Source organism: Pongo pygmaeus, chromosome Y (genome assembly GCF_028885625.2).
Source record: "Pongo pygmaeus isolate AG05252 chromosome Y, NHGRI_mPonPyg2-v2.0_pri, whole genome shotgun sequence".
Classification (NCBI taxonomy): domain Eukaryota; kingdom Metazoa; phylum Chordata; class Mammalia; order Primates; family Hominidae; genus Pongo; species Pongo pygmaeus.
Window position 1 is genome coordinate 2,357,813 of NC_072397.2, and position 27,791 is coordinate 2,385,603.

Here is a 27,791-nt window from a genome sequence, read left to right on the forward strand (position 1 = left end):
AAAAAATTACTTTTTACTTTAAGTTCTGGGATACATGTGCAGAATGTGCAGGTTTGTTACATAGGTATATGTGTGCCATGGTGGTTTGCTGCATCCATCAACCCATCATCTAGGTTTTAAGCCCCACATGCATTAGCTATTTATCCTGATGTTTTCCCTCCCCTTCCCCTCTCCCCACCACAGACCCCAGTGTGTGTGGTTCCCCTGCATGTATCCATGTGTTCTCATTATTCAACTCCCATTTATGAGTGAGAACTTGCAGTGTTTGGGTTTCTGTTCCTGTGTTAGTTTGCTGAGGATGATGGCTTCCAGCTTCATCTATGACCCTGTGAAGGACAAAATCTCATTCCTTTTTGTGGCTGCATAGTATTCCATGGTGTATATGTGCCACATTTTCTTTATCAAGTCTATCATTATGGGCATTTGGGTTGGTTCTGTCTCTTTGCCCTTGTGAATTCTGCTGTGAAAAACATTTGTGTACATGTACATTTATATTAGAATAATTTATATTCCTTTGGGCATATACCTAGTAATGGGATTGCTGGGTCAAATGGTACTTCTGATTCTAGATCCTTGAAGAGTCTCCCCACTGTCTTCCACAATGGTTGAACTAATTTATATTCCCACCAACAGTGTAAAAGCATTCCTATTTCTTCACAGCCTCACCAGCATCTGTTGTTTCTTGACTTTTTAAAAATTGCCATTCTGACTAGTGTAAGATGTTATCTGTTTGTGGTTTTGATTTGCATTTCCCTAATGATCAGTAATGTTGAGCTTTTTTTCATGTTTGTTGGCTGCATAAATGCCTTTTTTGAAAAGTACCTGTTCACATCCTTTGCCCACTTTTTGATGAGGTTGTTTGACTTTTTCTTGTAAATATGTTTAAATTCCATGTAAATTCTGGATATTAGACCTTTGTCAGATGAGTAGATTACAAAAATTTTCTCCCATTCTGTAGGTTGCCTGTTCAATCTGATAATAGTTTCTTTTGCTGTGCAGAAGCTCCTTAGTTTAATTTTACACTATTTGTTAATTTTAGCTTTTGTTGCAATTGCTTTTGGTGATTTCATCATAAAATCTTTGCCCATGCCTATGTCCTGAATGGTATTGCCTAGGTTTTATTCTAGAGTTTTTATGGTCTGGGCTTTGGCATTTAAGTATTTAATCCATCTTGAGTTAATTTTTGTATAAGGTGTAAGTAAGGGTTCCAGTTTTAGTTTCTTGCATTTGGCTAGCCAGTTTTCCCAGTATCGTTTATTAAATAGGGAATCTTTTCCCCATTGCTTGTTTTTATCAGGTTTGTTGAAGATCACATGGTTGTAGATGTGTGGTGCTATTTCTGAGGTCTCTGTTCTGTTCCACTGGTCTATATGTCTGTTTTGGTACCAGTGCCATGCTCTTTTGGTTACTGTAGCCTTGTAGTATTGTTTGAAGTCAGGTAGCATGATGCCTCCAGCTTTGTTCTTTTTGCTTAGGATTATCTTTGCTATATGGGCTCTTTTTTGGTTCCATATGAATTTTAAAATAGTTTCTTCTAATTCTGTGAAGAATGTCAGCGATGGGAATAGCCTTGAATCTATAAATTATTTTGGGCAGTATGCCCATTTTCACCATATTGATTCTTCCTATCCATGAGGATAGAAACAAACACGATCCATTTGTTTGTGTCCTCTCTTATCTCCTTGAGCTTTGGTTTGTAGTTCTCCTTGAAGAGGTCCTTCACATCTTTTGTTAGCTGTGTTCCTAGGTATTTTATTTTCTTTGTAGCAATTGTGATTGGGAGTTCATTCTTGATTTGACTCTCTGCTTGTCTATCGTTGGTGTATAGAAATCCTTGTGATTTTTGCACATTGACTTTGTATCCTGAGACTTTGCTGAAGTTGCTTATCAGCTTAGGGAGTTCTTAGGCTGAGATGATGGGGTTTTCTAAATATAGGATCATGTCATCTGCAAACAGAGACAATTTCACTTCCTCTCTTCCTGTTCGAATACCTTTATTTCTTTCACTTGCTGAGTGCCCTGGCCAGAACCACTAATTCGATATTGAATAGGAATGATGAGAGAGGACATCCTTGTCTTGTGCTAGTTTTCAAAGGGAATGCTTCCAGCTTTTGTCCATTCAGTATGATATTGGCTGTGGGTTTGTCATAAATAGTTCTTATTGTTTTGAGATATGTTCCACCAGTATCTAGTTGATTGACAGTTTTTAACATGAAGGAATGTTAAATTTTATCGAAGGCTTTTTCTGCATCTATTGAGATAATCATGTGGTTTTTGTCAATGGTTGTTTATGTGATGGAATATATTTATTGACTTGCATATGTTGAACCAGGCTTGTATCCCAGGGGTGACACTGACTTGATCATGGTGGGTAAGTGTTTGATGTGCTGGTGGATTTGGTTTGCTAGCATTTTATTGAGGATTTTCACATTGAAGTTCATCAGAGATATTGGCCAGAAGTTTTGTTTTTTGTGTGTGTGTCTGCCAGATTTTGGTATCAGAGTAACGCTGGCCTCATAAAATGAGTTAGGGAGGAGTTCGTTCTTCTCAATTGTTTGGAATAGTTTCTGAAGGAATGGTACCATCTCTGCTGTGTACCTCTCATAGAATTCAGCTGTGAATCCATCTATCTGGTCCTGTGCTTTTTTTGTTTGGTAGGCTATTTCTTACAGCCTCAATTTCAGAACTTGTTATTGGTCTATCCACAGATTTTACTTCTTCCTGGTTTAGACTTGGGAGGGGGAATGTGTCCAAACATTTAACCGTTTCTTCTAGATTTTCTAGTTTTTTTGCCTAGAGACCCTTATTGTATTCTCTGGTGGTAGTTTATATTTCTGTGGGGTCAGTGGTGATATCCCTGTTATTATTCTTTATTGTGTCTATTTGATTCTTCTCTATTTTCTTTTTTATTAGTCTACCTAGCAGTCTATCTTATTGTGTGTTTTTTTTTTTTTTTCCAAAAAACCAGCTCCTGGATTCATTGATTTTTTGAAGGGTTTTTTGTGTCCCTATCTCCTTCATTTTCACTCTGATCTTAGTTATTTCTTGTCTTCTGCGAGCTTATGGATTTGTTTGCTCTTGTTTCTCTAGTTCTTCTAATTGTGATGTTAGGGTGTTCATTTGAGATCTTTCTAGCTTTCTGATGTGGGCATTTAGTGCTATAAATTTCCCTTTTAACAATGCTTTAGCTGCATCTCAGAGATTCTGGTATGTTGTCTCTTTGTTCTCATTGGTTTCAAAGAGCTTCTTAATTTCTGCCTCAATTTTTTCATTATTTACCCTGGAGTTATTTAGGAGCAGGTTGTTTAACTTCCATGTAGTTGTATGGTTTTGAGTGAGCTTCTTAATCTTGAGTTCTAATTTGATTGCATTGTGGTCTGAAACTCTTTGCTAAGGTCTCAGTTCTTTTCCATTTGCTGAGGAGTGTTTTACTTCCAATTATGTGGTCGATTTTAGAGTAAGTGCCACATGGCACGAGAAGAGTGTATATTCTGTTGATTTGGGGTGGAGTGTTCTGTAGATAACTGCTAGTCCAGTTAGTACAGAGCTGAGTTCAAGTCCTGAATATCTTCGTTAATTTTCTGTCTCGTTGATCTGTCTAATATTGACAATGGGGCGTTAAAGTCTGGTATTACTGTGTGGGAATTGAACTCTCTTTGTTGGTCTCTAATAACTGTTTTATAAATCTGGGTGCTCCTGTATTGGCTGCATATATACTTAGGGTAGTTAGCTCTTCTTGTTGAATTGATCCCTTTACCATTATGTAATGCCCTTCTTTGTCTTTTTTTCCCCCCTATTTGTGATGGTCATACTTATTTTTTTTTTAATTATACTTTAAGTTCTAGGGTGTGTGTCCACAATGTGCAGGTTTGTTACATAGGTATACGTGTGCCATGTTGGTTTGCTGCACCCATTAACTTGTCATGTACATTAGGTATTTCTCCTAATGCTTTCCCTCCCCCAGCCCCCAAGCCTATGACCGGCCCCGGTGTGATGTTCCCTGCCCTGTGTCCAAGTATTCTCATTGTTCAATCCCCACCTATGAGTGAGAACATGCGGTGTTTGGTTTTCTGTCTGTGTGATAGTTTGTTCAGAATGATGGTTTCCAGCTTCATCCATGTCCCTGCAAAGGACGTGAACTCATCCATTTTTATGGCTGCATAGTATTCCATGGTGTGTGTGTGCCACGTTTTCTTAATCCAGTCTATCATTGATGGACATTTGGGTTGGTTCCAAGTCTTTGCTATTGTGACTAGTGCCGCAATAAACACACGTGTGCAGATGTATTTATAGTAGCATGATTCACAACAATTTGTGTATATACCCAATAATGGGATCACTGGGTCAAATGGTATTTCTAGTTCTAGATCCTTGAGGAATCGCCACACTGTCTTCCACAATGGTTGAATTAGTTTACACTCCCACTGACAGTGTAAAAGTGTTCCTATTTCTCCACATCCTCTCCAGCATCTGGTATTTCCTGACTTTTTAATGGCCACCATTCTAGCTAGTATGTGATAGTGTCTCATTTTGGTTTCGATTTGCATTTCTGTAATGACTAGTGATGATAAGCATTTTTTCATGTGTCTGTTGGCTGCATAGGTGTCTTCTTTTGAGAAGTGTCTGTTCATGTCCTTTGCCCACTTTTTGATGGGTTTGTTTATTTTTTTCTTGTAAATTTAAGTTCTTTTCAGATTCTGGATATTAGCCCTTTGTCAGATGGGTAGATTGCAAAAATTTTCTCCCATTCTGTATCTAGCCTGTTCACTCTGATGGTAGTTTCTTTTGCTGTGCAGAAGCTCTTTAGTTTAATTAGATCCCATTTGTCTATTTTGGCTTTTGTTGCCATTGCTTTTGGTGTTTTACTCATGAAGTCCTTGCCCATGCCTGTGTCTTGAGTGGTATTGCCTTTATTTTCTTCTAGGGTTTTTATGGTTTTAGGTCTAAAATTTAAGTCTTTAATCCATCTTGAATTAATTTTTGTATAAGGTGTAAGGAAGGGATCCAGTTTCAGCTTTCTACATATGGCTAGCCAGTTTTCCCAGCACCATTTATTAAATAGGGAATCCTTTCCCCATTTCTTGTTTTTCTCAGGTTTCTCAAAGATCAGATGGTTGTAGATGTGTAGTGTTATTTCTGAGGCCTCTGTTCTGTTCCATTGGTCTATCTCTCTGTTTTGGTACCAGTACCAGGCTGTTTTGGTTATTGTAGCCTTGTAGTATAGTTTGAAGTCAGGCAGCATGATGCCTCCAGCTTTATTCTTCTTGCTTAGGATTGTCTTGGCAATGCAGCTCTTTTTTGGTTCCATATGGACTTTAAATTAGTTTTTTCCAATTCTGTGAAGAAAGTCATTGGTAGCTTGATGGGGACAGCATTGAATCTATAAATTACCTTGGGCAGCATGGCCATTTTCATGATATTGATTCTTCCTATCCATGAGCATGGAACGTTCTTCCATTTGTTTGTGTCCTACTTTATTTCGTTGAGCAGTGGTTTGTAGTTCTCCTTGAAAAGGTTCTTCACATCCCTTGTAAGTCAGATTCCTAGGTATGTTATTCTCTTTGTAGCAGCTTTGAATGGGAGTTTGTCTCTGTTTGTCTGTTATTTGTGTATAGGAATGCTTGTGATTTTTGCATATTGATTTTGTATCCTGGGACTTTGCTGAAGATGCTTATCAGCTTAAGGAGATTTTGGGCTGAGATGATGGGGTTTTCTAAATATAAAATCATGTCATCTGCAAACAGGGACAATTTGACTTCCTCTTTTCCTAATTGAGTACCCTTTATTTCTTTCCCTTGCCTCATTGCTCTGGTCAGAACTTCCAACACTATATTGAATAGGAGTGGTGAGAGAGGACATCCTTGTCTTGTGCCAGTTTTCAAAGGGAATGCTTCCAGTTTTTGCCCATTCACTATGATATTGGCTGTGGGTTTGTCATAAATAACTCTTATTATTTTGAGATATGTTCCATCAATACCTAGTTTATTGAGAGTTTTTAGCATGAAAGGCTGTTGAATTTTGTTGAAGGCCTTTTCTGCATCTATTGAGATAATCATGTGGTTTTTGTCATTGGTTCTGTTTATGTGATGGATTACGTTTATTGATTTGCATGTGTTGAACCAGCATTGCATGCTAGGGATGAAGCCAACTTGATCGTGGTGAATAAGCTTTTTGATGTGCCGCTGGATTTGGTTTGCCAGTATTTTATTGAGGATTTTTGCATATATGTTCATCAGGGACATTGGTCTAAAATTCTCTTTTTTTGTTGTGTCTCTGCCAGGCTTTGGTACCAGGATGATGCTGGCCTCATAAGATGAATTAGGGAGGATTCCCTGTTTTTCTATTGTTTGGAATAATTTCAGAAGGAATGGTACCAGATCCTTTTTGTACCTCTGGTAGAATTTGTCTGTGAATCCATCTGGTCATGGACTTTTTTTGGTTGGTAGGCCACTGATTATTGCCTCAATTTCAGAGCCTGTTATTCGTCTATTCAGAGATTCAACTTCTTCCTGGGTTAGTCTTGGAAGGGTGTATGTTTCCAGAAATTTATCCATTTCTTCTAGATTTTGTAGTTTATTTTTGTAGATGCATTTATGGTATTCTCTGAAGGTAGTTTGTATTTCTGTGGGATCGGTGGTGATATCCCCTTTATCATTTCTTATTGCGTCTATTTGATTCTTCTCTCTTTTCTTCTTTATTAGTCTTGCCAGCAGTCTATCAATTTTGTTGATATTTTGAAAAAACCATCTCCTGGATTCATTGATTTTTTTAAGGGTTTTTTGTGTCTCTATTTCCTTTAGTCTTGCTCTGATCTCAGTTATTTCTTGCCTTCTGCTAGCTTTTGAATTTGTTTGCTCTTGCTTCTCTAGTTCTTTTAATTGTGATGTTCGGGAGTCGATTTTAGATCTTTCCTGCTTTCTCTTGTGGACAGTTAGTGCTATAAATTTCCCTCACACACTGCTCTAAGTGTGTCCCAGAGATTCTGGAATGCTGTGTCTTTGTTCTCATTGGTTTCAGTGAACATCTTTATTTCTGACTTCATTTCGTTATTTACCCTGTAGTCATCAGGAGCAGGTTGTTCGGTTTCCATGTAGTTGTGCAGTTTTGAGTGAGTTTCTTAATCCTGAGTTCTAATTTGATTGCACTGTGGTCTGAGAAACAGTTTGTTGTGATTTCTGTTCTTTTACATTTGCTGAGGAGTGCTTTACTTCCATCTATGCGGTCAGTTTTGGAATAAGAGCGATGTAGTGTTGAGAAGAATATATATTCTGTTGATTTGTGTTGGAGAGTTCTGTTGATGTCTATTAGGTCCCCTTGGTGCAGAGCTGAGTTCAAGTCCTGGATATCCTTGTTAACCTTCTGTCTCATTGATCAGTCTGATATTGACAGTGGGGTGTTAAAGTCTCCCATTGTTATTGTGTGGGAGTCTAAGTATCTTTGTAGGTCTCTAAGGACTGGCTTTATGAATCTGGGTGCTCCTGTTGGGTGCATATATATTTAGGATAGTTAGCTCTTCTTGTTGAACTGATCCCTTTACCATTAGGTAATGGCCTTCTTTGTCTCTTTTGATCTTTTTTGGTTTAAAGTCTGTTTTATCAAAGACTAGGATTGTAAACACTGCAATTTTTTCTTTTCTTTCCATTTGCTTGGTAGATCTTCCTCCCTGCCTTTATTTTGAGCCTGTGTGTGTCTCTGCACATGAAATGAGTGTCCTGAATACAGCACACTGATGGGTCTTGAATCTTTATTTAATTTGCCAGTCTGTGTCTTTTAATTGGGCCATTTAGCCCATTTACATTTAAGGTTAACATTGTTATGTGTGAATTTGATCCTGACATTTTGATGTTAGCTGGTTATTTTGCCCATTACTTGATGCAGTTTCTTCCTAGCATCCATGGTCTTTACAATTTGTTATGTTTTTGCAGTGGCTCGTACCAGTTTTTCCTTTCCATGTTTAGTGCTTCTTTCAGGAGCTCTTGTAAGGCAGGCCTGGTGGTGACAAAATCTCTCAGCATTTGCTTGTTTGTAAAGGATTTTATTTTTCCTTCACTTATGAAGCTTAGTTTGGCTGGATATGAAATTCTAGGTTGAAAATTCTTTTCTTTAAGAATGTTGAATATTGGCCCCTACTCTCTTCTGGCTTGTAGAGTTTCTGCAGAGAGATCCACATTAGTCTGGTGAACTTCCCTTTGTGGGTAACCTGCCCTTTCTCTCTGGCTGCTCTTAACATCTTTTTCTTCCTTTCAACCTTGGTGAATCTGACAATTAAAGTGTCTTGGGGTTGCTCTTCTTGAGGAGTATCATTGGGTGTTCTCCGTATTTCTTGAATTTGAATGTTGGCCTGCCTTGCTAGGTTGGGGAAATTTTCCTGGATAATATCCTGAAGAGTTTTCCAACTTGGTTCCATTCTCCTTGTCACTTTCAGGTACACCAATCAAATGTAGATTTGGTCTTCTCACATAGTCCCATATTTCTTTGAGGATTTTTGTTCATTTATTTTTACTCTTTTTTCTCTAAACTTCTGTTCTCACTTTATTTCATTAATTTGATCTTCAATCACTGATATCCTTCCTTCCACTTGATCGAATTGGCTACTGAAGCTTGTGCGTGCATCACATATTTCTCGTGCCATGGTTTTTAGCTCCATCAGGTCATTTAAGCTATTCTCTACACGGTTTATCCTAGTTAGCCATTTGTCTAATCTTTTTTCAAGGTTTTTAGCTTCCTTGCAATGGGTTTGAATATCCTCCTTTAGCTCAGAGAAGTTTGTTATTACTAACCTTCTGAAGCCTACTTCTGTCAACTCATCAAAGTCATTCTCTGTCCCGCTTTGTTCCATTGCTGGCAAGGAGCTGCAATCCTTTGGAGGAAAAGAGGCACTCTGATTTTTAGAATTTTCATGTTTTCTGCTCTGGTTTCTCCCCATCTTTGTGGTTTTATCTACCTTGGTCTTTGATGTTGGTGACCTAGAGATGGGGTTTTAGTGTGGATGTCCTTTTTGTTAATGTTGATGCTCTTCCTTTCTGTTTGTTAGTTTTCCTTCTAACAGTCAGGTCCCTCAGCTGCAGGTCTGTTGGAGTTTGTTGGAGGTCCACTTCAGACCCTGTTTCCCTGGGTATCAACAGCAGAGACTGCAGAACAGCAAATACTGCAGGACAGAAAATATTGCTGTCTGATCCTTCCTCTGGAAGCTTCATCCCAGAGGGGCATCTGCCTGTATGAGGTGTCAGTCAGCTCCTAATGGGAGGTTTCTCCCAGTTAGGCTACACAGGGTTCAGGGACCCACTTGAGGAGGCAGTCTGTCCATTCTCAGAGCTCAAACGCTATGCTGGGAGAACCACTGCTCTCTTCAGAGCTTTCAGACAGGGTCGTTTAAGACTGCAGAATTTTCTGCTGCCTTTTGTTCAGCTATGCCCTGCCCCAAGGTGGGGTCTATGGAGGCAGCAGGCCTTGCAGAGCTGAGGTGGGCTCTGCCCAGTTCAAGCTTCCCCAGTCTCTTTGTTTACCTACTCAAGCCTCAGCAATGGTGGACACCCCTCCCGCTGCCAGGCTGCTGCCTTGCAGGTAGATCTCAGCCTGCTGTGTTAGCAGTGAGCAAGGCTCCATGGGCATGGGACCTGCTGAGCCAGGCATGGGATATAATCTGCTGGTATGCCATTTGCTAAGACTGTTGGAAAAGCACAGTATTTGGGCAGGAGTGTCCCAATTTTCCAGGTACAATCTGTCATGGCTTCCCTTGGCTAGGAAAGGGAAATCCCCTGACCCCTTGCGCTTCCCGGGTGAGGCGATGCCCCACCCGGCTTTGGCTCGCCCTCCGTGGGCTGCACCCACTGTCCAACCAGTTCCAATGAGATGAACCAGTTACCTCAGTTGGAAATGCAGAAATCACCATCTTCTGCATTGATCACGCTGGGAGCTGCAGACCAGAGCTGTTCCTATTTGGCCATGTTGGAATGGACCATCCCTTGTCTTTTTGATATTTGTTGGTTTAAAGTCTGTTTTGTCAGAGACTACAATTGCAGCCCCTAGTTTTTTTCTGCTTTCCATTTGCTTGATACATTTTCCTTTATCCTTTTATTTTGAGTCTAAGTGTGTACTCTTGAATACAGTACACCAATAGGTCTTGACTCTATCCAATTTCCCAGGCTGTGTTTTTTAAATGGGTCATTTAGCCCTTTACATTTAAGGCTAACATTGTTATTTGTAAATTTGATCCTGTCGTCATGATGCTAGCTGGTTATTTTGCACACTAGTTGATGCTATTTCTTCACTGTGTCATTGGTCTTTATAATTTCATGTGTTTTGCAGTGGCTGGTACTGGTGTTCCATTTCCACGTTTAGTGCTTCCTTTAGGAGCTCTGGTAAGGCAGGGCTGGTGGTGATAAATTCCTCCAGCACACATATGTCTGAAAATGATTTTATTTATCCTTTGATTATGAGGCTTAGTTTGGCCAGATATGAAATTCTGGGTTGAAAATTTTTTTCTTTAAGAATGTTGAATATTGACCCCTACTCTCTTCTGGCTTGTAGGGTTTCTGCTGAGTAATCCACCATTAGTCTGATGAGCTTCCCTTTGGAGGTGATCTGACTTTTCTCTCTGGCTGCCCTTAACATTTTTTCCTGCATATGGACCTTATAGAATCTGATGATTGTGTGTGTTGGGGTTGATCTTCTTGTAGTATATCTTAATGATGTTCTCTGTATCTCCTGAATTTGCATGTTGGCTTAGAGTAGCCATGGTTAAAAATCTAATGAAAGTTTATAGTTAACAAGGATATTTGGATATTTCATTTACATATAGCATTTTAAATAAACACAAGAATAATGACGGATAACATATTAGATATCTATGAATTTATATAATTTTGAATTTTTTTTTTTGAGATGGAGTCTCGCTCTGTCGCCCACGCTGGAGTGCAGTGGCACTGTCTTGGCTCTCTGCAAGCTCCGCATCCCAGGTTCACACCATTCTCCTGCCTCAGCCTCCTGAGTAGCTGAGACTAAAGGCGCCCGCCACCATGCCAAGCTAATTTTTTGTATTTTTAGTAGACATGGGGTTTCACCATATTAGCTAGGATGGTCTTGATCTCCTGACCTTGTGATCCACCTGCCTCAGCCTCCCAAAGTGCTGGGATTACAGGCTTAAGCCACCATGCCCAGCCTAATTTTGAAATATTTATATTAACCCATAAGTGCAATGAAAGGAAGATCTAGTGTTGGTCAAGTGCACAGGCTCATGCCTGTAATCCCAGTACTTTGGAAGGCCAAGACATGTGGATCACCTGAGGGTCAGGAGTTCAAGACCAGCCTGGCCAACATGGTAAAATCTCATCTCTACTAAAAATACAAAAAGTAGCTGGGTGTGATTGTGGGTGCCTGTAATCCCAGCTAACTTGGGAGGCTGAGGCAGAAGAATCGCCTGAACCCCGGGGGAGAAGGTCGCAGTGAGCCGATATCCTACCACTCTACTCCAGCCTGAGTGACAGATTGAGAATCCATCTAAAAAAAAAAAAAGATCTGGTATTACATATTTCTGTCTCAGTGCAGTTGTGTTGCTGTAAAGGCACATCTGATTCTGTGTAACTTACAAAGAGGTTCACGTAGCTCACAGTTCTATGGGCTATACATGAAGCTTGGAATTAACATCAGCTTCTGGTGACAGCTTCAGGCTGCTTCCACTCATGGAAAGGAAAGGGAAGGCAGCCTCTGAAGAGATTATATGGCCAGAGAGGGAACTAGAGAAATGGCAGGGGCAAGGGGAAAGAGAGGGAGATGCCAGCCTCTTTTCAACCATCAGCTCTTCAGGGAAATGATAGATTAAAAACTGTCTCGCTGTCCTCTCCCAGGGAAGGCATTAATCTGTACACAAGGCATCCACGTTCATGACCCAAAGATGATCCATTAGGCTGCATCTCCAGCGTTGGGGATAATATTTCAACAGGAGGTTTGGAGGGTCAAATATTCGAACAATAGCCATTTCTTATGTGATTTATCAAATAGGCCTAATCATCTAATATCTCCAAAAGGTGAGAGATACGTCTTTTGAGTCTTTTCAGGGGCCCAACTGGCAAATTCAAACATTAATTCTAGGTTAAAGGGATTTACATTTAGGATTTGATTTTTGGCAAGTTTGCCAAAGATGTTAAAAGACACAGAACACTTGATTGAAACAAACTCATATGTCACTTAAAAAAAAAGTAGTCATTTTTTAACCAGAATGATAATCAAAAAACAAATTTACCATAGATAGCCATGGTATCGTGGCTATCCACATTATCCACAAAAAGTACAAAAACACATTATCCACAAAAAACACAAAAATTAACCAGGTGTGGTGTGTGCACCTGTAGTGCCAGTTACTTGGGAGGGTGAGGTGGGAGGACCACATGAACCCTGGAGATGGAAGTTTCAGTGAGCCAAGATCATGCCACTGCACTCCAGCCTGGGCAAGAGAGTGACAATTTGATTCAAAAAATAAATATATAAATAAGCAAGCAAATAAATAAATAAATAAATAATGTTGTTGTTGTTTTCTTTTCAACTTTTATTTTAGGTTCAAGGGGTATGTGGGCCAGCTGGTTACCTAGGTAAGTTGCATGTCATGGGGGTTTTGTGTACAGATAATTTTGTTACTTGGGTAATCAGTAGGATATCTGATAGGTAGTTTTTCAATCCTCCTCAAGTAGGCCCTGGAGTTCTTAATTCATAGCTACCATTTATAAGTGAAGAACATGTGGTATTTGGTTTACTGTTCCTGTGTTAATTTGCTAAGGATAATGGCCTCCAGCTCCATCCCTGATGCTACAAAGGCCATCATTTTACTTTTCTTTTTTCTTTTTTTACAGCTGCATAGTATTCCATGGTATATATGTACCACATTCTCTTCATGCAGTCCACCATCGATGGCATCTAGATGATTCCATGTCTTTGCTATTGTGAATGGTGCTGTGATGAACATATGTGTACATGTGTCTTTATAATAGAACAATTTGTGTCCCTTTGTGTATATCCCCAATAATGGGATTGCTTGGTCAAATAGTAGTTCTTATTTAAGTTCTTTGAGAAACCTCCAGTCTACTTTGCACAGTGGCTTAACTAATTTACATTCCCATTATCAAGTGTGTAAACATTCCCTTTTCTCTGCAACCTCACCAGCATCTGTTATTTATTGACATTTTCATCATAGCTGTTCTGGTGGTATGAGATGATATTTTATTGTGGTTTTGATTTGCAGTTCCCTAATGATTAGTGATAATGAGCATTTTTTTGTATATGTCTTGTTGGCCATGTATATGTCTTCTTTTGAGAAGTGTTGGTTCCTGTCCTTTGCCCAGTTTTTTTTTGTTTTGTTTTGTTTTTTTTAGTCACAGTTTTGCTCTTATTGCCCAGGCTGGAGTGCAATGGCACGATCTCAGCTCACTGCAACCTCCGACTCCCAGGTTCAAGTGATTCTCCTGCCTCAGCCTCCCAAGTAGCTGAGATTACAGGCATGCTCCACCACACCTGGCTAATTTTGTATATTTAGTAGAGATTTTTAGTAGAGATGGGATTTTTCCATGTTGGTCAGGCTGGTCTTGAACTCTTGACCTCAAGTGATCTGCCCATCTCGGCCTCCCAAAGTGCTGGGATTACAGGCATGAGCCACCACGCCCGCCCCTTTGCCCAGTTTTTAATGAAGTGTGCCCAGGTTTTAATGAAGTTGTTTTACACTTGTTGATTTGTTTGAGTTTCTTATAGATTCTGGATATTACCCCTTTGACAGACGCATAGTTTGCAAATATTTACTCCTATTCTGTAGGTTCTCTGTTTACCCTACTATAGGTTATTTTGTTGGGGAGAAGCTCTTTAGTTTAATTAGGTCCTTCTTGTCAAGTTTTGGTTTTACTGCAATTGTTTTTCAAGTCCTCGTCATGAAGTCTGTGCCTGGTTCAATATCCAGAATGGTGCTTCCTAGATTTTCTTCTCTGGTCTTTATAGTTTTAGGTTTTACATTTAAGCATTTAATCCATCTGAGGGTAACTTTTGCATATGGCAAATGAAAAGAGATCTAGTTTGTTTATTTGTTTGTTTGTTTGTGACAGAGTCTCATTTTGTCGCCCTGGCTGGAGTGCAGTGGCGAAATCTCAGCTCACTGCAAGCTCCGCCTCCCGGGTTCACGCCATTCTCCTGCCTCAGCCTCCCGAGTAGCTGGGACTACAGACGCCCACCACCACACCCGGCTAATTTTTTGTATGTTTAGTAGAGACGGAGTTTCACCATGTTAGCCAGGATGGCCTCGATCTCCTGAACTTGTGATCCACCTGCCTCAACCTCTCAAAGTGCTGGGATTACAGGCCTGAACCACTGCGTCTGGCTGAGATCCAGGTTTAATCTTCTGCCTTTGGCTAGCCAGTTTTTCCAGCAACATTTATTGAATAGGAAATCTTTCCTTATTATCTATTTTTGTCAGTTTTGTTGAAGATCAGATGATTGTAGACGTATGACTTTATTTCTGGGTTTGCTAACCTGTTCCATTAGTCTATATGTCTGGTTTTTTCCACAGTATCGTGCTGTTTTAGTTACTGCAGTTTCATAGTATAGTTTGACATTGAGTTGTATGATGTCTCCAGTTTTGTTCTTTCTGCTTAGAATTCTTTTGACTATTCAGGCTGTTTTTTGATTCCAAATGAATTTTAGAATTAAATTTTATAATTTGTTTTTCTAATGCTGTGAAAATTGTCATTGGTAGTTTAATAGGTATAGCATTGAATGTGTAAATTGTTTTGGGCAGTATGGTCATTTTAATGATATTAATTCTTCCTATCTATGACCTTGGAACATTTTTCCGTTTGTTTGTGTCTGCTCTGATTCCTCTGAGCAGTGTTTTGTAATTCTCATGTAGAGAACTTTCATCTCCCTGGTTAGCTGTATTCTTAGGTATTTTATTCTTTCTGTGGCTATTGTGAATGGAATTACATTCTTGATTTGGCTGTCAGCTTTGGTGTTACTGCTGTATAGAAATGCTGCTGCTTTTTGTACACTGATTTTTATCCTGAAAGTTTGCTGAAGTTGTTTATCAGATCTAGGAGCCTTTGAGCAGAGACTACGTGGCCTCTAGGCATAAAATCGTATCGTCAGCATACAGAGATAGTTTGATTCCCTGTCTTCTTATTTGGATGACTTTCATTTCTTTCTCTTGCATAACTACTCTGTCAAGGACTTCCAGTACTATGTGACAAATGAATGGTGAGAGTGGGCATCCTTGTCTTTTTCTGATGCTCAAGGGGAATCCTTCCAGCTTTTGCTTGTTCATTACAATTTTGGCTATGGGTCTGTCGTGTATGGCTCATTATTTTGAGATATGATCCTTCAGTGCCTAGTTTGTTGATGATTTTTATTATGAAGGGATGTTGAATGTTATCAAAAGCCTTCTCAGTATCTATTGAGATGATCATGTGGTTTTTCTTGTTTATGGCATGAATCACATTTGTTCATTTGCATATGCTGAATCAACCTTGCTTCTCAGGAATAAATCCTACTTGACTGTGGTAGATTAGCTTTTTCGTGTGCTGCTGAATTTGGTTCGCCAATGTTTCACTGAGAACTTTTGCATTTATGTTCACTAAGGATATTGGTCTGAGGTTTTTCTTGTTGTGTTTGCTGTTGTTGCATCTCTGCCAGGCCTTAGTATTAGAGTGATGCTGACTTCACAGAATAAGTTAGGGAGGAGTCCCTCCTCTTCAGTTTTATGGAATAGTTTCAGTAGAATTGTTGCCACCTCTTCTTTATATGCCTGGTAGAATTTGGCTGTAAATTTCTCGGTCCAGGGCTATTTCTTTTTTTTTTCTTTTTGAGACAGAGTCTCACTCTGTTGTCCAGGCTGGAGTGCAGTGGTGCAATCTTGGCTCACTGCAAGCTCCGCCTCCCGGATTCACTCCATTCTCCTGCCTCAGGCTTCTCAGTAGCTGGGACTATAGGCGCCTGCCACCAGGCCAGATAATTTTTTGTATTTTTAGTAGAGACGGGGTTTCACCATGTTAGCCAGGATGCTCTCAATCTCCTGACCTCATGATCCACCCGCCTCGGCCTCCCAAAGTGCAGGGATTACAGGCATGAGCCACCGTGCGCAGCCAAATCCAGTGTTATTTCTGGTTGGGGAATTTTTTATTACTGTTTCTGAACACTTTCTTTTTGCTGTCTGTTGTTGTTTAGCTGATACACATTGCTTATTTGGAGTGTGTAATTTTATACGTGTCATCTTTTAGTGTAATTGTAAGGATGATAGACTATTTGATATCCTCTCTAGTGTTTGAATATGTTTCCAGTTGGAATCCCAGAAAATATTTTGCCTTTCAACTTTGAGAACCCATTTTGGGGGTGCTCTGGCTTAATACCATATACACAAAAGCCAACTAAATGCAAGCACAGATGGAAAACAAACTATGTACTTACCAGGAAAGACAATAAGCTGTCCTCTCCAACTAAAAAGAAAAAGGAATTGGCTGGGCACTGTGGCTCATGCCTGTAATCCCAGCACTTTGGGAGGAGGCCAAGGCAGGGGGACCATGAGGTTAGGAGATTGAGACCATCCTGGCCAACATGGTGAAACCCCGTCTCCACTAAAAAAAAAATACAAAAATTAGCTGGGCATGGTGGCTCACAGTTGTAGTCCCAGCTACTCAGGAGGCTGAGGCAAGAGAATCACTTGAAACTGGGAGGCAGAGAGCCGAGATCGCACCACTGCACTCCAGCCTAGTGATAGAGACAACATCTAAAAAAAAGAAAAGAAGGAATTTTTTTTTTTTAACAAAAACTCAATCCAAAGGGAACAGTTCTTTCACCTGGACCTTAAGACTGAAGTCAACCAGGAATAGAAGAGTCCTCACAAACAAGAGATCTCCCAAACTGAGGGGCAAGACCCCTCTCTATCCAGGTCCAAATAAAACAGAATTTGACCAAAGTTGGGACTTCAGTTCAAAACAAATTCAAATGACATTTTAAACATCATTTAAATATGACATTTTAGGTCATGTGTGGTGACTCACACTTGTATAATCTCAGCATTTTGGGAGGCCGAGATGGACGAGTTACATGAGTGTCAGGAGTTTGAGACCAGACTGGTCAACATGGTAAATCCCGTCTTTACTAAAAATACAAAAATTAGCTGGGCATGATGGCAGGTGCCCATAATTCCAGCCACTTGGGAGGCTGAGGTGGGAGGATCACTTGAACTCAGGAGGTGGAGATGACAATGAACTGAGATTACACCACTGTATTGCAGTCTGGGTGACAGAATGAGCCTCTGTCTCAAAAACAGTGACATTTTAATCAGTCTTGGAAATATAACTAAAGGTTTTCAATTGTATTTTGGTATAGAGAATATTTTAATTGAACTTATATAAATAATCCTAATTTTATAAGAATACTGAGAATAGTTTTAGAATTCTGTGAGATCAAGCTAGAATAGAAAAATTATAAGCGGAAAAGAGGCAACCTGCAGAAGTAGGGCAGCTCAAAGGGCCCCAGTGTCAGTTTCTCACATTATAGTTGTATGGGCCTGCAATTTTCTCCAAAGTGAGTCAGCTCTGGAATCCTGTTTCTGACACAAAGCATGTCAAGGTCAAATAGAATATAGAGATATGGAGAGAATATAATATTTCAGCTTCTCTGAAATTAAAACACTGTATTTGGGAAGAAAGAGTTGCCATTTAGGGCATAGACACAGACCAGGTGAACTTTGGTAGTTTGAGGAAGAAACAGAAGGTTAGAGATTTTATTTAAAAGAGAGAGTGAGAGAGAGAAAAATGTTACATTATTTTCTTCAAGAAAGTTCACTGGCACTAGTAAAGTTTGGGGGAGCTGTGATTGGTGACTGATTCTGTTGGGTAGAATTCATGGTAGATTAGCAGCAGGTTGTCTCAGCAGCTGTTACATAAAACTGGACTCTGCTTACAGCAGGCAGAAATAATAGGCCGGGCGCGGTGGCTTATGCCTGTAATCCCAGCACTTGGGAAGCTGAGGTGGGCGAATCACCTGAGGTCGGGTGATCGAGATCAGCCTGACCAACATGGAGAAACCCCATCTCTAATAAAAATACAAAATCAGCCGGGTGTGGTGGTGCATACCTGTAATCCCAGCTACTTGGGAGGCTGAGGCAGAAGAATTGCTTGAACCTAGGAGGCGGAGGTTGCAGTGAGCTGAGATTGTGCCATTGCACTCCAGCCTAGGCAACAACAGCAAAACTCTGTCTCAAAAAATAAATAAATAAATAAATAAAAAGAAAGAATAGTATGTGTCCTGAGTGATGGGTGTGACAAGAATGCCCCAATTGATATAACTGACTTTCACAGACTTCTAGCTGTGCAAAAGCTTTTTATTTTTATTTACTTTTTGAGACAGAGTTTTGCTCCTGTTGCCCAGGCTGGAGTGCAATGGCGCAATGTTGGCTCACCGCAATGTCTGCCTCCTGGATTCAAGTGATTCTCCTGCCTCAGCCTCTCAAGTAGCTGGGATTACAGGTATGTGCCACCACACCCAGCTAATTTAGTATTTTTAGTAGAGAGGGGGTTTCTCCATGTTGGTCAGGCTGGTTGTAAACTTCTGACCTCAGATGATCCGCCCACCTCTGCCTCCCAAAGTGCTGGGATTGCAGGAGTGAGTCACTGTGCCTGGCCTGCAAAAGCTTTTTAACTACGTGTGATGCCACTTTTCTATTTTTGCTTCAGTTGCCTTTGATTCCTGGTATTACTCAAGAAATATTTCCCTAGACCAATGCCCTAGAGAGGCTTCCCAAGGTTTTCTTCTAGTAGTTTCATTGCTTGAGATCTTAAAGTCTTCAATACATTTTGATTTGATTTTTGTTTATGGTGAGAAACAGGAGCCTAGTTTAATTTTTATGCATATGAATATCCAGTTTTCCCTGCACTTTTATCAAAGAGACTTTCCTTTCCCCAATGTATGTTCTTAACATCTTTGTCAAAAATGAGTTCACTGTAGACGTATGGATTTATTTCTGGTTCTCTATTCTGTTCCATTGGTCTATGTGTCTGTTTTTATGCCAGTACCACGTTGTTTGATTACTATAGCTCTGCTGAATAACTGCAAGTCAAGTTATGTGATTCCTCTAGTTTTGTTCTTTTGGCTCAGAGTGGCTTTGGCTATTCTGGGTCTTTTGTGGTTTCATACAAATTTAAGAAATATTTTTGTTCTATTGTTGTGAAGAGTGTCATTAGTATTTTGATAGGGATTTCACTGAATCTGTGGATTGCTTTGGGTAGTGTGGATATTTTAACCAAATGGATTCTTTTAATCCATGAACATGGAATGCCTTTCCATTTGTGTGTGTGTGTGCCCATGTGTATGTGTTTGTCTGTCTGTGTGTGTTCTTTAATTTCCTGCATCAGTGTTTCATAATTCTCATTGTAGAAGTGTTTTACTTCTCTGAGTAAGTTTATTCCTAGGTATTTTATTTTATTTTTTATTTTTTTGAGATGGAGTCTCACTCTGTCACCCAGGCTGGAGTGCAGTGGCACAATCTCAGCTCGGTACAACCTCCACCTCCTGGGTTCAAGTGGTTCTCCTGACTCAGCCTCCTGAGTAGCTGGGAATATAGGTGCCTGCCACCATGCCTAGCTAATTTTTGTATGTTTAGTAGAGATGGGGTTTCACCATGTTGGCCAGGCTGGTCTCGAACTCCCAATCTCAGGTGATCCACCCACTTCAGCCTCCCAAAGTGCTGGGATTACAGGTGTGAGCCACTGTGCCCCACCAACATTTTTAGTCTTAAAATTAAAATTTTAAAGTAAAATACTGGTTACCAGAGGCTTATTGGTGGGGAGGACTGGAGAAATGCCGATCAAAGAGCACATAATTTTTAAGTTAAGCAGGAGGAATAAGTTTAAGAGATCTATTGTACAACATGGTGACTACAGTTAATAACCAATTTCATGCTTGAAAATTGTGAAGAGAAAACCTAACTCAACAACACATTTAAAAGATTGTTCATCATGTCCAAGTGTAATTTATCTAAGGGATGCAAGGATGGTTCAATGTATGCAAATCAATCAATGTGATACATCTTACCAACAAGGTGAAAAACAACCCTCTCCAAATTATACAATCTTTTCAATTGATGCTGAAAAGTATTTGATAAAATATGCCATCTCTTTATGACAAAAACCATCAAAAAACTTGGTATGGAAGGAACATAGCTCAACACAATAAAAGCCATATATTACAGACCCACAACTAGTATCATACTGGATAGGGAAAAACTGAAAGTCTTTTCTCTAAGATCTGAAACAAGATGGAGGAAAGACAAGACAAACATGTCCACTTTCATCACTGTTATTGAACATCATACTGGAGGTCCTAACTAGCACAATCAGACAAGAGAAATAATGAAGGCTATCCAAATTGAAAAGAAAGGAGTCAAATTTTTTTCTTTGCAGATGATGTAATCTTATAGTTGGAAAAAACTAACACCTATATCAAAAGACTATTACAACTGATAAGCAAATTTAATAAAGCTGCAGGGTACGAAATCAACAAACAATAATCAGTAGCATTTCTACATTCCAACAGCAAAAAATCTGAGAAAACAAAAACCAAGAAAGTAATTTTCACACCAAATTTCACTTGCATCTGTGTGAAGAGACCACCAAACAAGCTTTGTGTGAGCAACAAGGCTGTTTATTTCACCTGGGTGCAGGCGGGCTGAGTCCAAAAAGAGAGTCAGCAAAGGGAGATAGGGATGAGGCTGTTTTATAGGATTTGGGTAGGTAGTGGAAAATTACAGTCAAAGGGGGTTGTTCTCTGGTGGGCAGGGGCAGAGGACACAAGGTGCCCAGTGGGGGAGCTTCTGAGCCAGAAGAAGGAATTTCACAAGGTAATGTCATCAGTTAAGGCAGTAACAGGACCATTTTCACTTCTTCTGTGATTCTTCAGTTACTTCAGGCCATCTGGGTGTATACGTGCAGGTCACAGGGGATAAGATGGCTTAACCTGGGCTCAGAGGCCTAACAGTAATTCCATTTATGACAGCCACAAATAAAATAAAATACCTAGGACCTGGTGTGGTGGCTTATGCCTGTAATCCCAGCACTTTGGGAGGCTAAACTGGGGGATCACTTGAGGTCAGGAGTTTGAGACCGGCCTAGCCAACATGGTAAAACGCCATCTCTACTAAAAACACAAAAATTAACCAGGTGTGTTGGCACATGCCTGTAGTCCCAGCTACTCAGGAGGCTGAGGTGGAAGGATTGCTTGAACCCAGGAGGCAAAGGTTACAGTGAGCCCAGATCATGCCATTGCACTCCAGCCTGAGTGACAAAGCAAGACTCCATCTAAAAAAAAAAAAAAAAAAAAAACACTGAAAATATTAATGCAAAAAAACTGTATGCAAGCATGAGGTATATTGTGACATTTTTGCTGTATGTATATATGTTGAATGTATAAATCAGGCTAATTAGGTAAGCACATTTAAAGTCTATTATTTTTAGCAATTTTGAAATATGCGTTACTCACTGTAGTCATCATATTATACAATCGATCTGTAAAACTCATCTCCACTGACTTACCAAAACTTTGGCCAACTCTTTCTCATTCTTCTTTCCACCCATCTCTCCCAGCCCCTGGTAACTACACCTTTACTCTCCACTTCTATAAGTTCAAACTTTTCAGATTCTACCCATAAGTGATATCATGTGGTATTTCTATTTCTGTGCCTCGCTTATTTCACTTAACATAACCTCCCTTTGGGTTCATATACAATGTCACAAATGGAAAGATTTCTTTCTATTTCAAGGTTAAATAGTATTACACTGTTCATTTATACCGTATTTTCTTCATTTCTTCATGTGCTGATGAGCACTTAGGTTGATTCTGCATCTTGGATATTGTGAATAATGCTGCAATGAACATGAGACTGCAGATCTTCAACATGTCAATTTCATTATCCTTTGGAGATATATCTAGGAAGGAGGTAGCTGGATTATATTGTGGTTCTATTTTTAATTCATTGAGATATGTCTATACAGCTTTCCAAAGTGGCTATACTAATTTATATTCCCACCAAGAGTGTACAAGGGTTTTCTTTCCTCCACATCGTCACCAACATGTTGGTGATATCTCAGTGTAGTTTTAACTTGTGTTTCCCTGATTATCAGGATTAGTGATTTAAAGCATATTTTCAGATATGCTGGCTTTTTTTTTTTTTTTTTGAGACAGGGTCTTGCTCTGTCACCCAGGCTGGAGTGCAGTGTCACGATCTCAACTCACTGCAACTTCTGCCTCCTGGGTCAAGCAATCCTTCCACCTCAGCCTCCTGAGTAGTTGGAACTACAGGCATGTGCCACCACACCTGACTAATTGTTGTATTTTTTTTTCTGTAGAGATGATGTTTCATCATGTTTGCTATGCTTGTCTTGAACTCTGGACCTCAAGTGGTCCATCCGTCTCAGCCTCCTATAGTGCTTGGATTACAGCAATGAGCCACTGCCCCGGCCCTGAATTTCTGAAATAATGTTAAAGGTTTTGACTGGATCATCCTTATTATCCAGCAATTTTATGTCAAATCTTGTGAGATGGGTTGAAAACTAGGCCCTGCAAAGATGTTAATTTTCTACTCTTTGTCACTGCAATAATTTTTTTTATTGCCAGTGGGTCTTTGCAGATGTGATGAACAACCTTGAGATGAGAGATCATCCTGGAATATTCAGGTGGACCGTAGATGCCACAGTAACTTTCCTTATAAAGAAGAGACATGGGAACTCACATAAGACAAACACATAGAGAACCTGATGTGAAGATATAACCCAAGGCTGGAGTATGCAGCCACAGCCAAGGAATGGCAGCAAGCACAAAATGCTAAAGAGAAATGGAATGGATTCTCTCCTAGAGCCTCTGAAAGGAGCATAGTCCTGCCAACACCTTTATTTCCACCCTGGGATACTGATGTGTTAATTTTTTATCATGTGGAACTGTGAGAAAATACATTTTATGTTGTCTGCCACCAAGTTTGTGGTAACTTATTACAGCAAACACAAGAATGTATACACCCTCCTAAGTATTTTCCTGTGTGTAACTCCTTGTTTTTTTTCACAGAAGCACCAGGCACTGATGATCCATACATAAATGAATAGGTCCTGCATGTTTCCCCACTCCTTTATAGAAGAGTCCAACACCTAGATTCTAAACATATGGAATAGTGCCACGGTGATCCAAGTACTAAAGGATGAGAGGAGAGTTTTTGTTTTTTGTTTTTTGTTTTGTTTTGTTTTTGTTTTTGTTTTTGTCTTGAGACCAGGTCTTGATCTGTTGCCCAGGCTGGAGTACAGTGGTGTGATCTCGGCTCACTGCAACATCTGCCTCCCAGGTTCAATCAATTCTCCAGCCTCAGCCTCCCAAGTAGCTGGGATTATAGGCATGCACCACCAGGCCTGGCTACTTTTTGTATTTTTAGTAGAGACGGGGTTTCACCATCTTGGCCAGTCTGGTCTCAAACTCCTGACTTCAGATGATCTGCCTGCCTTGGCCTCCCAAAGTGCTGGGATTACAGGTGTTAGCCACTGTGCCTGGTCAAGTTTTTGCTTTTAAGTCAACCTCAGGGAGTTTGGGAAACGCCACTAAAAGATAATCACTACTATTTGAGCAGAGGAGGAAGCCATATTATATTCCAGGAGTGATAACAATCAGATGGTTATGGTTCCCTGTGATTGAGAATCACTTTGTGTCTCAATATAAATTTGGAAGACCCAGATTATGTAATTTCTTCAAGCTTCACATTTTGTAAATAAAATATCAATGAACATTTCACACTGTATTTATTGATGGAACTTAAGCAAGGAAACAAATTATCAGAAGTAAGTTCTTCTGTTATTTTAATTGGCTCTTAGACAAACAAAATCCCCATCTGTGCTTGTTATAACAAGTCCTACAATATACAGTTGCATTTTAGAAAGTAATAAATTTAATCTTATCTCTTTCAGTTCAAAACCTTTAAGAGTAACCAAGTTTGTATTCTACCACTTTGTGTTAACAAGGTGAATAGGCAAAATTTACTTATGGTTTTGTCACATGTTGTTAATATCAGAGGTCAGTGTTATGCATAGCACTCTACTGCTTCTTTTGCTTATGGATTTATTAGGCACACCAGTAAAAGTTTACAGTCATAATCATGTAAAAACTAAGATTTATATATGGTCTGTTTTTTAAAAGGTTTTTATTGTTATTTCTTTTTCTAGCTGTTTACTTTCCTGTATAATTTTGTATTTGTAATTTTTTTTGATATGGAGTGTTGCTCTGTTGCCCAGGCTAGAGTGCAGTGGCACAGGCTCAGCAATCTTAAAAGATTGCTGAATAAGTGGTTATGACTATTTCACCTCTTTTAAAGGAGTATTTTTACATTTCAGAAGGTAGATGTGGAGGAGGGGGGAGGGATAGCATTAGGAGAAATACCTAATGCTAAATGATGAGTTAATGGGTGCAGCACACCAGCATGGCACATGTATACGTATGTAACTAACCTGCACATTGTGCACATGTACCCTAAAACTTAAAGTATAATAATAATAAAAAAAAGAAGGTAGATGGAGCTTAAGACTGTGGTGACATTCCAGGAGTTTTAAGCCTCAGATGCCCCTTTTCTCCATGGAGACAGTCCCCCAAAAGAAACTATTTAGTTTGGAGAGTATAAAGCTTTCTCTCCTTCTCAAAGGAGATTAAATGGACAGAGTGTATGTGTACATAAGTCAGTTTCAAAATTTCTGGTTTCCTCATCTACAGCACAGACCATGGTTTGTGTAGAGTGATATGGAACTAGCTTTCATCACTTCTCCTCAGAAAAGGAGAGAATTGGGGTAAACGGGATCTGGAACAGTTACTGCAGCAAGTTGGTGATAGTTAATACATTCTCTTCTCCAGGAACCTGGGGTCTGCTTTCAGGATAATATGAATAATGTAGATATTAAAAATGTATCACCCATATTCTGATATGTTTCAATATACTGAAAGAATATGTGTGTATGAACCTCAGAGCTTGGTAATGTATGTGTACATGACACTAAACCCACCAAAAACACAGGGAAAGGAAACGCACACACACACACACACACACACACACACACACGTAATGCTGTCTAGCCGTGAATACAGTTTACATAAATATGTAAAAACAGATTTCATATGTCTGTTTTTTAAAAGATATTTTACTGCTATTTCTTTTTCCAACTGTTAACTTTCCCTGTAATTTTGTATTTGTAATTGTTTTTGAGATGGAGTCTTGCTCTGTTGCCCAGGCTGGAGTGCAGTGACACAATCTCAGCTCACTGCAACCTCCACCTCCCAAGTTCAAGCGATTCTCCTGACTCAGCCACCTGAGTAGCTGGGATTATAGGCACATGCCATCATGCCTGGCTGATTTTTATACTTCTAGTAGAGATGGTGTTTCGCCACGTTGGCCAGGCTGGTTTCGAACTTCTAGTCTCATGTGATCTGCCATTGCCTCCCAAAGTGCTGGGATTACAGGAATGAGCCACTTCACCTGGCTTTGAAATTCTTGTATTTTCCCAAATAGACCCTTTGCTTGAAAAGTCATCTGTATTTTATTTATGTTTTTTATTTTTTTATTTTATTTTAAAAACAGGATGTTCCTCTGTCACCCAGGCTGGAGTGCAATGGCAGGTCCATAGCTCACTGCAACTTCAAACTCCTGGGCTCAAGCAATCCTCTTGCCTTAGTCTTTCAAAGCACTGGGATTATAGGTGTGAGCCATCATGCCGACCTATCGCTTTACATTTTCATTTCATGTTAATTTTATGCTATCAAATAACATAAAATGGCTCCACAGATGAAACCACTTTTGATCTTTCACTCTTTGTGGCTAAGACAATGCATAGGTTTTCCACGGCAGCCTTGTCAATTAGGACTACCTCCTTTATGATCCTGGTTCTTGCTGTCATCTTTCAGACTGATAAGTTGCAAATGGAACAACAGCAACAATGGCAGCAGCAGCAGACACTTCTCCAGCCTTACAGTGCTATAAGGAGGAATGTGTTCTGTCAGGGGCTCTACATTTAGTTTCTGGAAAGACCTAGACTGTGACTGCTATTTTTGGATTGCCATAGTGAGACAACGGCCTTAGTGCCACTCTGACTTACCATCATTTTGGGTTTCCCATCTCAGCACATCATTCATAGGTTATGTTGCAGATTTCTTTTTCTTTTTTTTTTTTTTTTTGTTGAAACGAAGTCTTGCTCTTGTCGCCCAGGCAGGAGTGTAGTGGCGTGATTTCGGTTCATTGAAACATCTACCTCCCGAGTTCAAGCGATTCTCCTGCCTTAGTCTCCTGAGTAGCTGGGATTACATGTGCGTGCCACACGCCTGGCTAATTTTTTTGTATTTTTAGTAGAGACGGGGTTTCACAATGTTGGTCATGCTGGTCTCGAACTCCTGACCTCATGATCCACCCGCCATGGACTCCCAAAGTGCTGGGATTACAGGTGTGAGCCACCGCGCCCGGCCTGGTTGCAGATTTCTTTCAGCTCTTGTCATTGCAGTTGAAGAGAGACCATACGACATTCTAGAGATGGCTGCAGGCAAGCATCTAAAACCTTTGAGAGAACAACAGCACATCAGGGAGAGTATTATCATGACTATTGGGAGGATAATACCAAGAAGTTGGAGTATGCTCTTTACCTAAGGTCCCCACAAACCAGAATGCTTAAGATTAAATAGATCAAAGGATAAGCTAGATAAAGAGCCTACATACTTAACTAAGCAGTCTCTTCATTAATCTTCTACCAGTGAATTTCTCCAATAGGCCATGAGTACCAGCAGCTGGAGAGACACTTCTGTGTTCAGCCAATTCCGTGTGAACTCCACAAGAGAATTTAAAATTTGTTGCATCCTTTACAGTGGAATTTGCTATAGAGCCTATAATGAGCATACATTTGTAATCATTGCTTCTTCTATTTTAAACCACGGAAGAAAAACCTAACAAATGATGCCCTTCTAGAAGAGTGAAGGCCTCCTGGTAATGTTCTCTTTAACCCATGATGTGGGTTAAGAGGAATGAACCAATATTTTGTTTCTGACTGATTATGAGGCAATGTATGTACCATTAAAGTTTCTTACTGACATTGGGCCTTTATCTTGTATCCACCAAAGTATAAAGTTATCCATGTGTAAGGCTGGTTGTAAACACATTCACAAATAAAAGTACACCCCATAAGTGCACATAAGAGACCTCCTTTCCATTTCTATTGTTCATAGAGGCATAAGCAAGATAAAATATTCAAAGATAAGTTTTATGATAGTAGAAGTCTTAATCTGTGAACTTTAGAAAAGTTGCTTACATCAAAGACACCATACTCTTCTGGGGAGAAACCTCCCTGGTTAGTTTTACCTTAAGGGTTCCAATGGATGTACAGTTCCAAGAGTGTGGAGGGACCTTTCTCAGCTGTGAGATGATAAACCTAAAGTTCAAGGTCCTGAAGTTTTGCTGTAGTGTGGATGGCAAGGTCAGTTTTTCTTTGATGTTCTCAGAAGATCCAAACCATAAAAAGCTTTCACAGCAAGGCTGCTGTGGCCAGATTGCCTCTCTAGATTTCTTCTCTCTGGGCACGGCATCTCTAAAGAAAAGGCAGCAACCTCAGTCAGGGGCTTATAGACCAAACCCCCATCACCCTGGGACAGAATACCTGGGGGAAGGGGCAGCTGTGGGCAGCTTCTACAGACTTAAATGTCCCTGCCTGTCGGCTCTGAAGAGAGCAGCGGATCTCCCAGCACAGCATTTGAGCTCTGCTAAGGGTCAG

General features: G+C 39.9%; 1 long non-coding RNA gene across 1 annotated transcript; it reads left to right on the plus strand.

Annotated features, from left to right (window-relative positions):
- Positions 1-1,498: 1,498 nt before the first annotated feature.
- Positions 1,499-27,218, plus strand: LOC134739085 (uncharacterized). The gene is made up of 5 exons (XR_010125574.1): positions 1,499-12,026; positions 12,554-12,587; positions 18,379-18,497; positions 21,855-21,961; positions 22,371-27,218. It is a non-coding gene; the product is annotated as an uncharacterized LOC134739085 (long non-coding RNA).
- The last annotated feature ends 573 nt before the right edge of the window (positions 27,219-27,791 follow it).